Source organism: Rhinolophus sinicus, linkage group LG06 (assembly GCF_036562045.2).
Source record: "Rhinolophus sinicus isolate RSC01 linkage group LG06, ASM3656204v1, whole genome shotgun sequence".
In the NCBI taxonomy this organism is placed as follows: domain Eukaryota; kingdom Metazoa; phylum Chordata; class Mammalia; order Chiroptera; family Rhinolophidae; genus Rhinolophus; species Rhinolophus sinicus.
The window spans coordinates 29,623,682-29,637,044 of record NC_133756.1 but is presented as its reverse complement, the minus strand read 5'-3'; the positions used below and the strand labels follow the sequence as shown (position 1 = coordinate 29,637,044).

The window sequence follows — 13,363 nt, the reverse complement described above, 5'->3', positions numbered from 1 at the left end:
TTTTGCAAATGCAGAAAACCTACAATTTCAAAAAACAAGGGGGAGAGCACTCTGAAAAAGGTGATAACAGAGAAAGGCAGCATAGATGCCACTGAGGGGAATTAATTTTACCTTGGGGTGTAGGGAAAGTCAACTGTTAATGACTTTTTCAGCAGATAACTACTTTAAAAATGAGAATCAGATATTTCAAATTTTCACTGGAGAGGGAATTTTTGTCAACCTGACTCTCAACATCTACTTAACTCATCTCCCTCCTATAGCAATTTGTCCCTGAACCTTCATTAGAAGCTCCAGAAAATAACTCAAAGGAAACACACCTTTTTCAAGGCAGAAGCCCTACCCTGCCCCTATCATCAAAGCTACACCCATGAATTAGGAACTAAAGCTAAATGAAAATTGGTCTGTTCCTGAAAGGCTGCAGACCACGACCTAAAAGCATCCTACCAGTCAAGTTGTCCAGAGCGCCAAAGCAAAGGGCAGGACTTTGGTTTTGTTTTTTTGAGAGTAAGACCAACACTAGACAATGTTAATCTCACAGAGACTGTACTAACTTCTTTTAACCACAAGGCAATTTCACAAATGCACGCAATCAATAACAGACAGAATTCAAATCTGAAATTCTTAAAACGCATTCTTTGTTTACAATATTATTGTTTGGCAGGTTTTTTAATTATATAAATGGTAATTATACTATATATTTATCCTTCATGAATTTGCTTTTCAGCTCAACTTTATATTTTTAAAATTGAGTCATGATGATATACACAGCTCCTCTTCCCTGATTGTAACTAGTAAATAGTGTTCCACTGGAGGAATATTCGTACATAATTTAGTCACCTAATCTCCTGTTGTTGAGAATATAGATTGTTTCCTATTGGTCACTAACACAAAAACAGGATCAGAAATAAATATCTACTTCAAGAATCGACTTTTTCCCAGTTGATCCAATAATCAATTCTTGAAATATGAGAGACTGTATAGCCTATAAGCTCTGAAATCATAGAAACCTGGGATCTACTCTTGGGACCAGCTCTGGGGTTCTTCTGGCTAACTGTTGAAATCTCCCTACACCTCAGTTTCCTCATTTGTAAAACCGAGTTAATAAAAATTACTAAATATTTACAGCTGAAAGGACTAAGATTAATATCTAATACCTAATACCTAAAATCTAATACCTAATTAGTATCTAATACCTAATTAATATCTCATACCTAAGACTAAGTTTAATGTCTAATACCATTTATTGAATGCTTTAGCATTCGGTACACATTCAATAAATGGTAGCTACTATTATTAACATCTCTTTACAATCAAAATTATTTAAGATATTTTGGGGGCTTCAAACAAGCTAATAATTAAATCATTTCAGCTGAGATATTGCTGTGTAATCAATAATGGTTATTTATTGAATGATTGAAGAACAAAAATGTTTACCAATGCAATGAATACAAAGGAAGACGGTATGGAGAGGCCTGTAACTTTGGAGTTTAAAAAAATCGGTTTATAAATAGGAACGTGAGTGCTTCAGTAAACTAAACCCTCTTAAGAATAAACATACGCGTAGTGAATCCTAACCCAGTGCTCAACAGAAATATAATGTGAACCACATATGTAACTTTAATGTTTCTAGTAGCCACATGAAAGAGGTAAAACAAAAACAGGTAAAATTAACTTTAATAATGTATTTTACTTAATCCAATCTATACAAATTATCACTTCAATATGTAACGAATATTTAAAAATTAAGGAGGTATTTTAGACTTTTTTTACACTAACTCTTCAATATCTAAGGTGTATTGTACATTTACAGCACATCTCAATCCCAACCAGCCCTATTTCAAGTGCCCAAAAGTCACATGTGCGTGTGGCTAACCATGTTGACAGGAGTTTTAACCTACACCTTCTCAGAAAGATCCCTGTAGAGTGTTTTTAGCGAAGACTTTCATTTATCAGCCAATACTGTCTCTATGCCTTTTATCAAAGTAACTATTAGCAATAACACTCAAAGACTTGAGTTCTTCCCAATAAAAATAGCACAACTCCATAATTTTATCAGAGTTAAACATCAATCACAGCGGAGAAGCAAAAAGTGGGAAGAATGGCTTACAGTTTATAAGACACATTCTTTAACATTATTTCATTTCAACCTCCCCAGAACTCAGTGAGATAGATAATTTACAAATAGGAAAACAGAGGACCAGAGTCAAGTGACTTGCCAAGAGTTACATGGTAAGTGGACTCAATTCCATGTCTCCAAACTCTACTGGCTGCACAGCTGTAAAAACGCAAAAAATAAACGGGCTCTAAGACTGCAGCATAGATCTTATCATGATGACTAAAGACAGGGTATTGATGCGCTCTAAATTTCTCTCCATTTGCGCCAAATACAAAAATGAGGCTTTAAAAAAAAAGGCTTCCAAACCTGCACAAAAACATGTGAGTGCGAAAAACAAAACAACAAAAAACATAGCAATGGTCAAGCAATCTCAAATATTAAGGTGGAATAATCCTGTTTCTCAAAAACTTTAGTACCAAGGTGGGCAAAGTCTTAAGTAAATAAATTAAATTCCATTCTGGCTTTCCCAACCTAATTCCGAGTATGATTGTTAAACTTTAACAAAGCAAGTAAATTCAGATTGCTTGGTTGTTTAGCTTAAGGATAATTATTAAATGCTTTCAAGTAAAAATACAGTTGCAAGGATTCTGAATGCTGAGCCACTATCTCAGAATCACAAGGTTCTAAAAGTGAACTCACTATGGGAAAATATACGGATTTTTCTTTTTAAGAATACTAACTGAAAGGCAATATACCATAATTTTATTAGTGATTATTTTCAATGGTAAATGGGTTTGTGTGTGCTTTAGTTTTTCTGAAAATTTCAATTTTTCCACAATCAATCTATGTTAGCTTTATAGTTATAAAAACATTAATAAATATGACTTGAACTTAGGCATCTTTAAACACAGATGAGGGCTTAAAACAATTTCTTCTCAACTTTAAACAAAACTGCTATTCTGATGGCAAGCTCATCTTATGTGACCCTTAACAGGATCTCAATTAACAAGGGCAAATCTTTGCAGAACTCAGTTTATAAATTCTACCCATAAAATTGTCTTCCAGCTCCGATATTTATCAACTTTCTAATTATTTTAAATTTAATAATCCTTATAAAGGCCGTTAGGGTCCTAGAAATACCAGGTTCATTTTAGCTGAAAGTCATGATCTTGCCTAACTTTTTCTGATGCTGCAAAATGAACCAATTTGAGTGTTTACCCCCACTCCTCCCCAGCTTTCCTTTAAAAACGATTGTGCAAAACAACTGGCAGCCTACAGGAGCTCAGACAGCCTAGAACGTGGTACTACCACCCTCGGTATAACTGAAGTTTCTTTTTCTTCTAGCTCTCCAGAAGTCTTATCCAAGAATCACTTGTTTGTTGCGCACCTATCGATGGCCAGAATCAAAACGCAGCTGGGAAGCAACCTACAAAGAAACAAGGCCCCGAAGGGCGTATCCTCTCAATCGCGGAGACAAACCGGTGAACAATTTGAATCCAAAGTGATAAGAGCCATCTGGGAGATATGACAAAGCGCCCAGTGAACACTCTCTGGGGATATCAATTCGGCCAGCTAGGTGTGCCAGGAGGGCTGGGGCGCTTTGGAGGGGGCAGGGAGGGATCTGAAAATGCTTTCCTGAGCTTGACTTAAAGCAGGCGTCCATCAATTTCTCCAAAGGCTGGAGGCCAGAGCACTTTCCGCCTGGTCCTCCCCATCTATAAAGTGAGGCCAGCAGAGCCTCGGCCTGACGGTCGGCCTGGGAACTCGGCTACGTGACGACAAGGCTCCCAGAAGGGGCCGAGGCCAAGTCGCCCCTCGCTGGGGTCTGGGCAGCCCCGCCTTCTCCCGGTCCCGGAGGCAGGCCTCCACCTCTTTACTCCTTTCACCGTCACCGGTTGAGGAAAGACTCCGCCCAGCTCTGGGGGCGAAGCGCAGGCATCAATCTGGGTGCAAAATTTGATCCCTGCCACTCCCGGATCAGTAGGGGCCGAGATTTGAGGGCCGCCAGGGCCTGCCCAGGCGGGGCGGCTCTGCAGCCAGCGGGCTCCTGCCCGAGGAGCGGGGGACACAGTGGGGTCACCCAGGCCGACGCAGGAGGAGAGCGCCCCGCACCCCCCCGCGGACCCCTCCGAGCGCCCAGCAGCTCCCTCCGTCTCCCGTTCCACCGCCTCCCGGAGGGCGGGCGGAGGAATGCCGGAGAGCAGGCGTCTGGGAGCAGGGGAGGCAGGCTCCAGACACAGGAGGAGGGGCTGCCCCCCGCCTGCTTCCAGGCGCAGGGACCCCGAGCGCTGCGCGCGCCCACACAGCGGGATCTCCCGCTTTACCTGGTCCGGTGAAGGTGCGGGTGGGAGCCCAGAGTGGGCTGGCGGGCAGGAGGGCGCGGCGTCGGCCCTCCTCACCTGGGCGGAAGTGAGAGGCCCAGGGTGACTGCGCCTCACCTGGCAGGCCCTCCCCTCGCACCGACCTCCCTGCCCGGGGCGGGGCGCCGCGTTGGCGGGGGCGGAGGAGCCTGGGGCTGCGGGAGGCCGACTCTGAGAAGCGGACACCGGGGTCCTTGGCTTCTCTCCTTTCTGCAGGTTAAATTCCACTGGGCAAGGGAGGGTTAAAGATCCTGGAATAGGTAGCGTCTGGGGGCCGATCAGACCGAGGAAACACCTAGTGGTGGGGACAGCCGGCACTAATGGAGTGGGAAGGTCGCTAGACTGGTGTTACAGGAGGCTGAGCGGAGAGCGAGACCCACGATCAAGGAAATTAAAAGAGGATATTGAGGAAAGGATTTGGTCAAATCTGCTTCGTCCCTCGTTATCCCGTTCTGTTATCCTTCCTTGTTTTTTCTAGATGTACTGACCCAGTATAAAACTCTTAAGAAGTATAACTGGAGGTTATTTCCCCCCCTCACTTCGCTGAGAAAAGGAAAGAAACGAGTTTAGCAATATCCACCACCAATATGCCCGGCGCTAAGCTTATACATGACCTCAATTACTGTGTGAAGAAACTGATGAAGAAACTGCGTACCTGACAGGTTAGGTGATTTGCCCAAGTTGGACCCTAGAGGGGGTCTTCTGACTCCACGCCCCTTGTTGACTTCACCATACATCTGAACATTTTTGTTTTTGAGGTCATAACTTGACTTTGAGAAAGATCTGCGTAAAACCTACAATGACATTATTCCGCTCTCTTTAATATAACTAGGGGATTTTGATGGTAGGCGTTTTACTTTGTCTAATACAGTCCACACTCTAACGATAAAGAGAATCGATCTTCAGGTATGTATTCATTGCATAAATGCAGTATTTGTTAATTGTGATGGACTGTAAAATGTTAAAAATGGGATACCTGTCCTCGCAGATACGGCATATATACAACATAAAGTCATCTGTTGTAAGATCATGCACTTGGTACCTAGCAGTGTTATTGTTAGTTTGATGCTCTTAAAAATATCACTTGTTAAGCCTGGTAAAAGATACACAATTTAGCACGGTCCCTACTTCTTAGGAACTAACAAGCTATTAAGAGAAATAAACTTATACGATAAATTAAATTACCAAATAGAATGAAGCCAGAACTTCCAGAAAATAAAGAGATCTATTATGCATGTTGAAAGAATCTGTTAGGTATTCAACGGGTCTTAGCATGCGTTGGAATTTGCTTAATGTAAAAAGAAGGAAATGCTTCCCAAGTCAGAGAGGCAGCATACAGGTGGAGACCAATTATCTCAAAGCATCACTTTGCAAACATGTGGGTCTGTTACATTTGGTGATGGTTATAAACATATTACCCCTTTCTCAAAAAAATAATGTGACTTTGGATTGACTTTGAAGTTCAAATTCCTTTTCTGAGTATCCAAAGCTCTCTTAAACTCTCCCCTTCTTGCTGACTCTTCAACTTAATCTCCCACTTGACCTCTTCAAGGTCTTACTGTGACCAAACAAGTCTACTGCATGTCCTTAGAATCACCACAGCTGGCTTTTCTGTTGGTTACTCATCCCCTTTCCCATGCCTGGAATGTCCTGTAAGCCCCATGGTTCCCCAGGGCTAGACTCACGTCTCACCTCTTATGAGAAGCTGCCTCCATGACCACCCCAGTACGCATCCATCTCCATCACATCTAATCTAATTTTCTCCACATTTTTGTGTTGCTAATTTAATGTGAGCTTTAATTTTGCTCTTACCTGGAATTTTTTTAAAAATTAATTTATTCAATACATGTTTTAAGGAACTTATTCTGTGGTAAACATTTTCTGGCACCAAGTTTTTTGTTTGTTTGTTTTACCTCTGAGAACCCTCTAGAGTGTCTTATTCATAGAATGAAGAAGATGAACAAAAATTTTAAGAACACATCTCTGAAGTCAGAAGATCTGAGTTTGAATCCTGACTCCATCATTTTCTAAAATATGTGATTTTGGCAAGTTACTTAACCCTTCCACATTTCATCAGTAGAATTATGGTAACAGCGCTTACTTTGTATGGTAGTTTTGAAAGTGAAATGAAAGAATACATGTATTGCATATACCTGGCACATAGAAAGTACTCAGTAAATGAAGCAGCACAGAGATTGGAGCGAGCACAACAGATACTGGTGACAGTAAGGAGACAGCCAACAGTAGTAAATAAAGTGAGGCAGATGGTAGAGAACCTGAAAATACTACAGAGAACTTTAGGTTATAAGACTTTATCCTTCATCACTAAGAAATTAAAGACCCACTGAAAATATTTGAATAAGGTTTTTATTTGTTTGCTTTTTAAAACATTTAATGATTGGTGTTTATTTAAAAAAAATTTTAGAGCAGTTTTGGGAACACAGCAAAATTGGCAGGAAGGTACAGAGATTTCCCATATGCTCTTCCCTCTCCTTCCCCCGCATGCACAGCCTCCCCCGTTATCACCGTCCCCACCAGAGTGGTGCATCTGTTACAATTGTTGAACCTACACTGACAAATCACTATCACCCAAAGTCCACAGTTTACATTACGGTTCACTCTCAGTGTTGTACATTCTATGGGTTTGGACAAATGTATAATGACATACATTCACTGCTTTAAAAATCCTCTGTGCTCAGCCTATTCATAGCCCTCACCTCAACTCATGGCAAATACTGATACTTTTTACTGTCTCCATAGTTTTGCCTTTTCCAGAAGGTCAGATAGTTGGAATTATACAGTATATGGCCTTTTAAGATTGCTCCTTTTACTTAGTAAATACATTTAAGGTTTCTCCATGTATTCTCATGGCATGATAGCTCATTTCTTTTTAGCATTGAAAAATAGTCCATTGTCTGTAGTACCACAGTTTTTTATCCATCACCTACTGAAGGACATCTTGGTTGCTTCTAAGTTTTGGCAATTATGAGTAAAGCTGCTATAAACATCTGTGTGCAGGTTTTTATGTGGACATAAGTTTTCAACTCCTTTGGGTAAATACCAAGGATCTTAAATAGGATTTTGAATATGATATAGGGTTGTTGTTTTTTTAATGAACGATAAATCTGGAAGCAGTGTGAAAAGTGGATTGACAAAGTTGGGGAGGGACCCTATAATCAAAAAGAGGAAGGAAGGAGCCACTATAGCAAGGTACACAGAAATAAGGTACACCTGAAATAAGGTGAAAATATAGGATAAAAAAATGAACACTTAAAAATATCAGTTGCGGAGCGGCTAGTTAGCTCAGTTGGTTAGAGCACGATGCTCTAACACCAGGGTTGCCGGTTCGATCCCCCCATGGGCCAGTGTGAGCTGCACCTTCCACAACTTGATTGAAATAACTATTTGACTTGAAGCTGGTGGGTCCTGGAAAAGCACACTTAAAAATAAGTAAAAGTTTAATATATAATATATATATATATATATCAGTTGCTTACTGATTAGACAAAGGGATTAAAGAAAAAGAAAAAAACGAAAGTATAAGGATTCTAAGTTTTGAACCTGGTAAAAGGGACATTGGTGGTGAAACTTAGAAAAGTCAATTTATTCTGTTTTGTTTTTTGAGAAGCAGGACTCTGATAAAGTCCATTTTAGATCCTACATTTGACATTCAAGATGAAATATACTTTGCATAGAGTAGGCCTTATTAATCGATGAGCCCATTTAATTGGAGAGTAGGCAGCTAGACGGGCGCACCAGAGAGGGCACAATTAGAAACATTTGAGAAATAACAGCATGTATATACCGTGTTTCCCCAAAAATAAGACCTAGATGGACAATCAGCTCTAATGAATCTTTTGGAGTAAAAATTAATATAAAACTTGGTATTATATTATATTTATTATATTAATTTTTGCTCCAAAAGTCGCATTAGAGTTGATTGTCCGGCTAGGTTTTATTTTCGGGAAAACACAGTAGTAAAATTTAAAGTGTGCAACTATAAAAGATCTACCAGAGTCCTGATGTAAATTTATCACTGGAGGTGGGGGGGCAGGGATTGCCCATTATAGTCATGTTTTAAAAAAGTCGGGGAGAGTAACAATTTTTTATCTCTAAATGTTTCTGTTGTAACCATGGAAACAGGAGTCAGGTTGGTTTACTCAAAGTTTTGCTATGGGCAAAAAAACTATCTGTTAACGTAGTTAGGCATATGCTAGAATCTTAGGACTGGAAAGATCCAAGGTGCAGAGTCCTTGAATCCCAGAGGAAGTTTTGTTTCTTCAGGCTTCACTGGTTATCCTCTTTCCTAATGTTTCTATATAGCAATTCCCATACTGGGCTGTGCTATTCATGTCTTTTGCTTTATATAGAATTTTATAGAATATTTTTATAGTCATAACACTTTTATTTTTACTATTTTTTATTGGGGAATATTGGGGAACAGTGTGTTTCTCTAGGGCCCATCAGCCCCAAGTCGTTGTCCTTCAATCTATTTGTAGAGGGCATAGCTCTGCTCCAAGTCCAGTCGCCATTTTCAATCTTTAGTTGCAGGGGACGCAGCCCACCATCTAATGCGGGAATTGAACCGGCAACCTTGTTGAAAGCCCGCATTCTAACCAACTGAGCCATCTGGCCACCCCTCAATTCTATAGAATTTTTATGTGAAAAAGAAATTTGGCATTGAAAATATGCCTAGGATTGAGATTTAAGAACTTTCTTACTAAAGTGAGACAATGGAGTAACCATGGGATCAGAGACTATGCTTGCAAATAAATTAATGTATTTTACTGTGCTATGAGAACATACATTAATGGGCAGTAAGAGGAGAAAGTGAATTTTTTAATATACCATCAGTTCATGGGAAGAGTCTTGTGCTTTTCAGTTTATACATTGTAGGAGAAGGTGATGATATTATTAGAACCATAAAAATAGATTTTGTAAAGGGCTTAATCAGCAAAGCATAAGCATTTTCAAATAGTTAGGTGTTCAAAATCTATATAAAAAATGACACAAAGATCAACAATATTCCTGCAGTCAGGAGAAAAGTACAGTAAATCCTCAGTGGCATAGATAGGTTCTTGGAACTGCAACGAAATGACATGTAATGTGTTAACCTAAAAATGAAAAGGCCCAAGTGAGAGGCAACAAGCATTTATTTGAGTTCCAAAAGAATAACTATTTGGGAAGCACTGATTCATGCAGAACCTCACTTAGTGTCCCAGTTAGGAAATGAAGGCAAGGGGTATTTATAAGAGAAGGGGAACAATTACATCAAGAGAAGGCAGGAATTTCTATGTATACGTGCAGATAAGCTAACATAGTGATGTTATTCCAAAGAATGTTTAATTTTCAGTCCGGTCATCATACTATCTGCCTTCTGGTCATCCTTACAAATAGTTGTTTGGTATACAATGCTGCTTTAGGCCCCATCCAAAGGTTATTTTGCCCAGTTTTAATATTCCAAAGGTTTGAGAAGCAAGACACGCAAGGTAGTTCCTCTGGGATAGCAGCTCTGACTCCATTTTATAGTGGCTCCATTTATATGATATTTTATATTTCTTCCTTCTATTTGAGATCTTTCCTCAAAAGCATTGCTGATCAATCATTGGAAAGCAACACTGATCATTTGTTAAAAGCATCTATGGTCCTCCATTGCCAGGTAAGCTCATTTTCAGCATGTCATGCCACTGTCTGTCCCACATCACCAGGAAGAATCATTTCTGGTATGTCATGTCCCACATAGGAAGGAAAATGGGTTTTTTTAGCAGACTTGGGCCACATTTGAGCAACAAGAGTGCAAGAACAAAGGAAATCTTTACCATTATGTTCCTTTAAGGGCAAAAATCTTTTGTAGCTTCTTGAGGTTTCGCATATGAAGTCTCATAAGCCTTTGAGCAACTATTATCAGAGTGCTGTCTTTATAACATCGAGCTAGGCAAAACAAACATTTATAACAGCAAAAATTCCTATACTAATAAACAAAATGTTCAGCCCAATTTGAAGAATTGATCTGAACCAGGAGGCAATACATGAGAGCAGTCAGCGGAAGATAGTAGACAACCACGGTCAGTGGACATTGTATTGAATCATTTGGCTTGTGCCCAATTTTAATCTAGTTCATCTCTATTTTATCACAGGTGTTTTATGCAAGTACAACAAGTGCTATTAATAACAGAGCAAACCTCACCTTGTTTAGCTAGGATATAGTCAAGTGCAATCCTATTGTCTAATGTAACTTGCAAAAGGGAATTAAAGATTTTTCCTGGTTGGTTGTTGCTTTGGGGGTAGCTCCAGCAATTTTCTCTAAGGTTTCTGATAAGTTTTTAATCATGTATCTATTCTCATTGCAATACCTGCACAAGGAAAAAGTATTCTTCCACATCTGGTACCTTTACTGGGGTTGACATCACCAGGCAGTCAATATCCTAGCCTATTTCTGCAACCAGTTGCACATTTTGACCTGTGAAGTAGGTTTAAAGATGATGTCCAATGTTTAGTTATTTTTCTAGGCAGAAATTAAGAGGGAAAAGGAAACAATAACTAATATAGGTGCTTTGGTGTCTCATATTAATTGTGATATAGGAACGAACTAAAGTAAGAAAAAATGAAGGTGTAGCTTATACAAAGAGTTTCTAAATTCTGGAGGGAAAGTAAATGTTTCAATTCTACTTCTAAAGGTATAATTTACTAAATTGCTGTAGGTACAGGTAGCTTAGGGGGAAAAGAAATTCCTTGTATTTGGAAAACAAAGCTAAAGTAACATTTCAAATAAAAAGTCATAAAGTTATAATCATCCTAACCAGTTCATTCAGTCCAATATTATTAATTCTTGTTGATTTTGATTTTTTTGTTAGCAGTTTTATGAATCGTTTTTTTTTTTTTAGAATTCTGCAAATCTTCACCCAGTTTAATGGTATGATATGAAAGTTTAATAGAAACTTGTATTTTAGAGTGTCAGCGTCCTCTCCAGGAATTTCTGATGACGAAAAATCTTTGCAGAAACACTTTTGCAACAGCATCAGAGTAAAACAATACCTAACTGCCTGCAAATGACAAAAGACTTAACGATATGGTGAGAGTTCACATAAACACACATAAAGCTATACAAGTGACTTAGTTATCCATTCTAATCTTAGCTTGACCATACAAAAACTTTTTAAAGTTTAAAAATTGAACTAGTAAATTTCAAATTTCCTATCATTTAAACCTTTAAGCATAAATGTTTTGATTTAAAAATAGGTATCTCATTAAGGATTGGACTTCTAGGTTCAGGAGTGGAGCTAGAAGTTGCTTCTTTTTCCTCCAAACCCATGGATCCTAGAGAGAACACAGACTCACAAGGTAGGGATGTGAATGTAGGAAGTTTAACGCTGCCCTCTGTCTTCCCTGACCCTGGTTGGGGAAGAAACGGGGAGGACCTTGGTGGTGTGTCACAGCCCATGAGACCCCCTTGGAAACTAGCCCTTTCTTATTGCGTTAGTGAAGAGGGGATAACTTTTGTCACTGGATCTTGGTGGGTGGCAGAAAAGTAGATGTCACTGAGAGAACCACTGGGTCCCCTGTTTCACTGAGTAAGGGGCTGCAATCCTAACTTATTGAGAGGGCCGGGTATTTGTGCTGCTTGGTTGTCCAGGTAGAAGTGACCACCTATTCTTTATGAATACATAACTAAAAGCCAATTTACATGCTTATATTTCAAATAAATATAACTTATTTATATTTATATAAATAAATTCAAAATAATGTGTCATAATCATCCCGTTCGATATTGAAACCTGTAAGTAGGTACCAACCACTAAAATTAACAGTCTAAACAGAAAAGAAGGCTTGTGCCTGGGAACAAAGGGCCAAGAAAGAGGAATTTTAAAAAAAAAGTGCTGTAATGCTGCAAAATTAGTTTAAGAAAAATTGTAAATATCATTACAATACGAAAATGTTACTGAAATAATTCCATGTTCTCCTATATCAAAATGATGCCTCTCATAATATCATACATTATCCCGGGGTTCTCAAAGTGTGGTGTCAGAGCCAACAATAGTAACATCACTTGGGAACTTGTTAGAAATGAATTATCCTGCCCCACCCTAGATCTTCAGAATCAGAAACTGAGGGTTGGGTCCATCCTGTGTTTCAACAAGTCTTCCAGGTGATGCTGATACTCCCTAAAGTTTGAGAACCAGTGCATAACACAATCCTTCAAAATTGGTGTTACTGTGGATAAAGAGGTGCCGTTCAAATGCAAGTATTTTAACATTAGAGAAACAGGATTAAACCTTTACTTAAAAAGTACACATTTGTTCAGTATGAAAGATATCCCACTACAGAACTTTTAGTATAGAAAGTTAGTAAGAAGAGATGGAGGGAAAAAAACCCGCCGATTTTTCACTTAGTCATAAACTCTTTGGTCTTCTCTTGTTATAGGCCCTTTCCTTCATCTAAACTTTCACCATTAGAAATAAAGTTGTAATGCCTAGCTTTGTGATAGAGTCCACAAGTAGTATTCATAGCAGCTTTCCAGAAAGTCTCTAGGATAACTGGGAGGTCATTATATCATAACAAGAGCACAGATTCTGAAATCGGACAAATATCACCTTTATTCCAACTCAGTAAGGTCAACATGCTTACTAGCATCTTTGAGCCTAGTTCGTTATCTGCGAACCCAAATGCTACCAGGACTAACGGAGATAACGTTTGTAAAGTGTTTATCAAATCGCCGGGCGCCACTAGCACTTTGCGGACAGAAAAGCCACGGCAGGGTTAGCTCGGGAGTGAGCAGTGAATGGAAGGTAGCTGATTCTCCAAGAGAGCCATGTCCTTTTTCCGGTCTAGAAGATCAACCAAAGCTCTCTCCGCTGATTCCACCCCCTACAGAAACTGCGTTCGGCAGATGCACTGTCCCTTTAAGAGACTCCCTCCCCCGCCCTCCTCCCGCCCTTGCCTAGGCGAA

The 13,363-nt window shown here is 39.5% G+C and overlaps 1 protein-coding gene across 8 annotated transcripts in view; it reads right to left on the bottom strand.

Moving 5' to 3' along the window:
* PATJ (PATJ crumbs cell polarity complex component) overlaps positions 1-4,512 on the bottom strand; it is a 299,829-nt gene extending 295,317 nt beyond the window's left edge. For 7 of the 8 annotated variants that reach the window (XM_019731220.2, XM_074334813.1, XM_074334815.1 and 4 more), the window contains exon 1: positions 4,381-4,512. The gene's annotated coding sequence lies outside the window, so the exon portion shown is untranslated. Of the gene's footprint in view, positions 1-3,443; positions 3,483-4,380 lie in introns of all 8 variants that reach the window. The other variant, XM_074334814.1, reaches the window with a different exon arrangement.
* Positions 4,513-13,363: the final 8,851 nt, after the last annotated feature.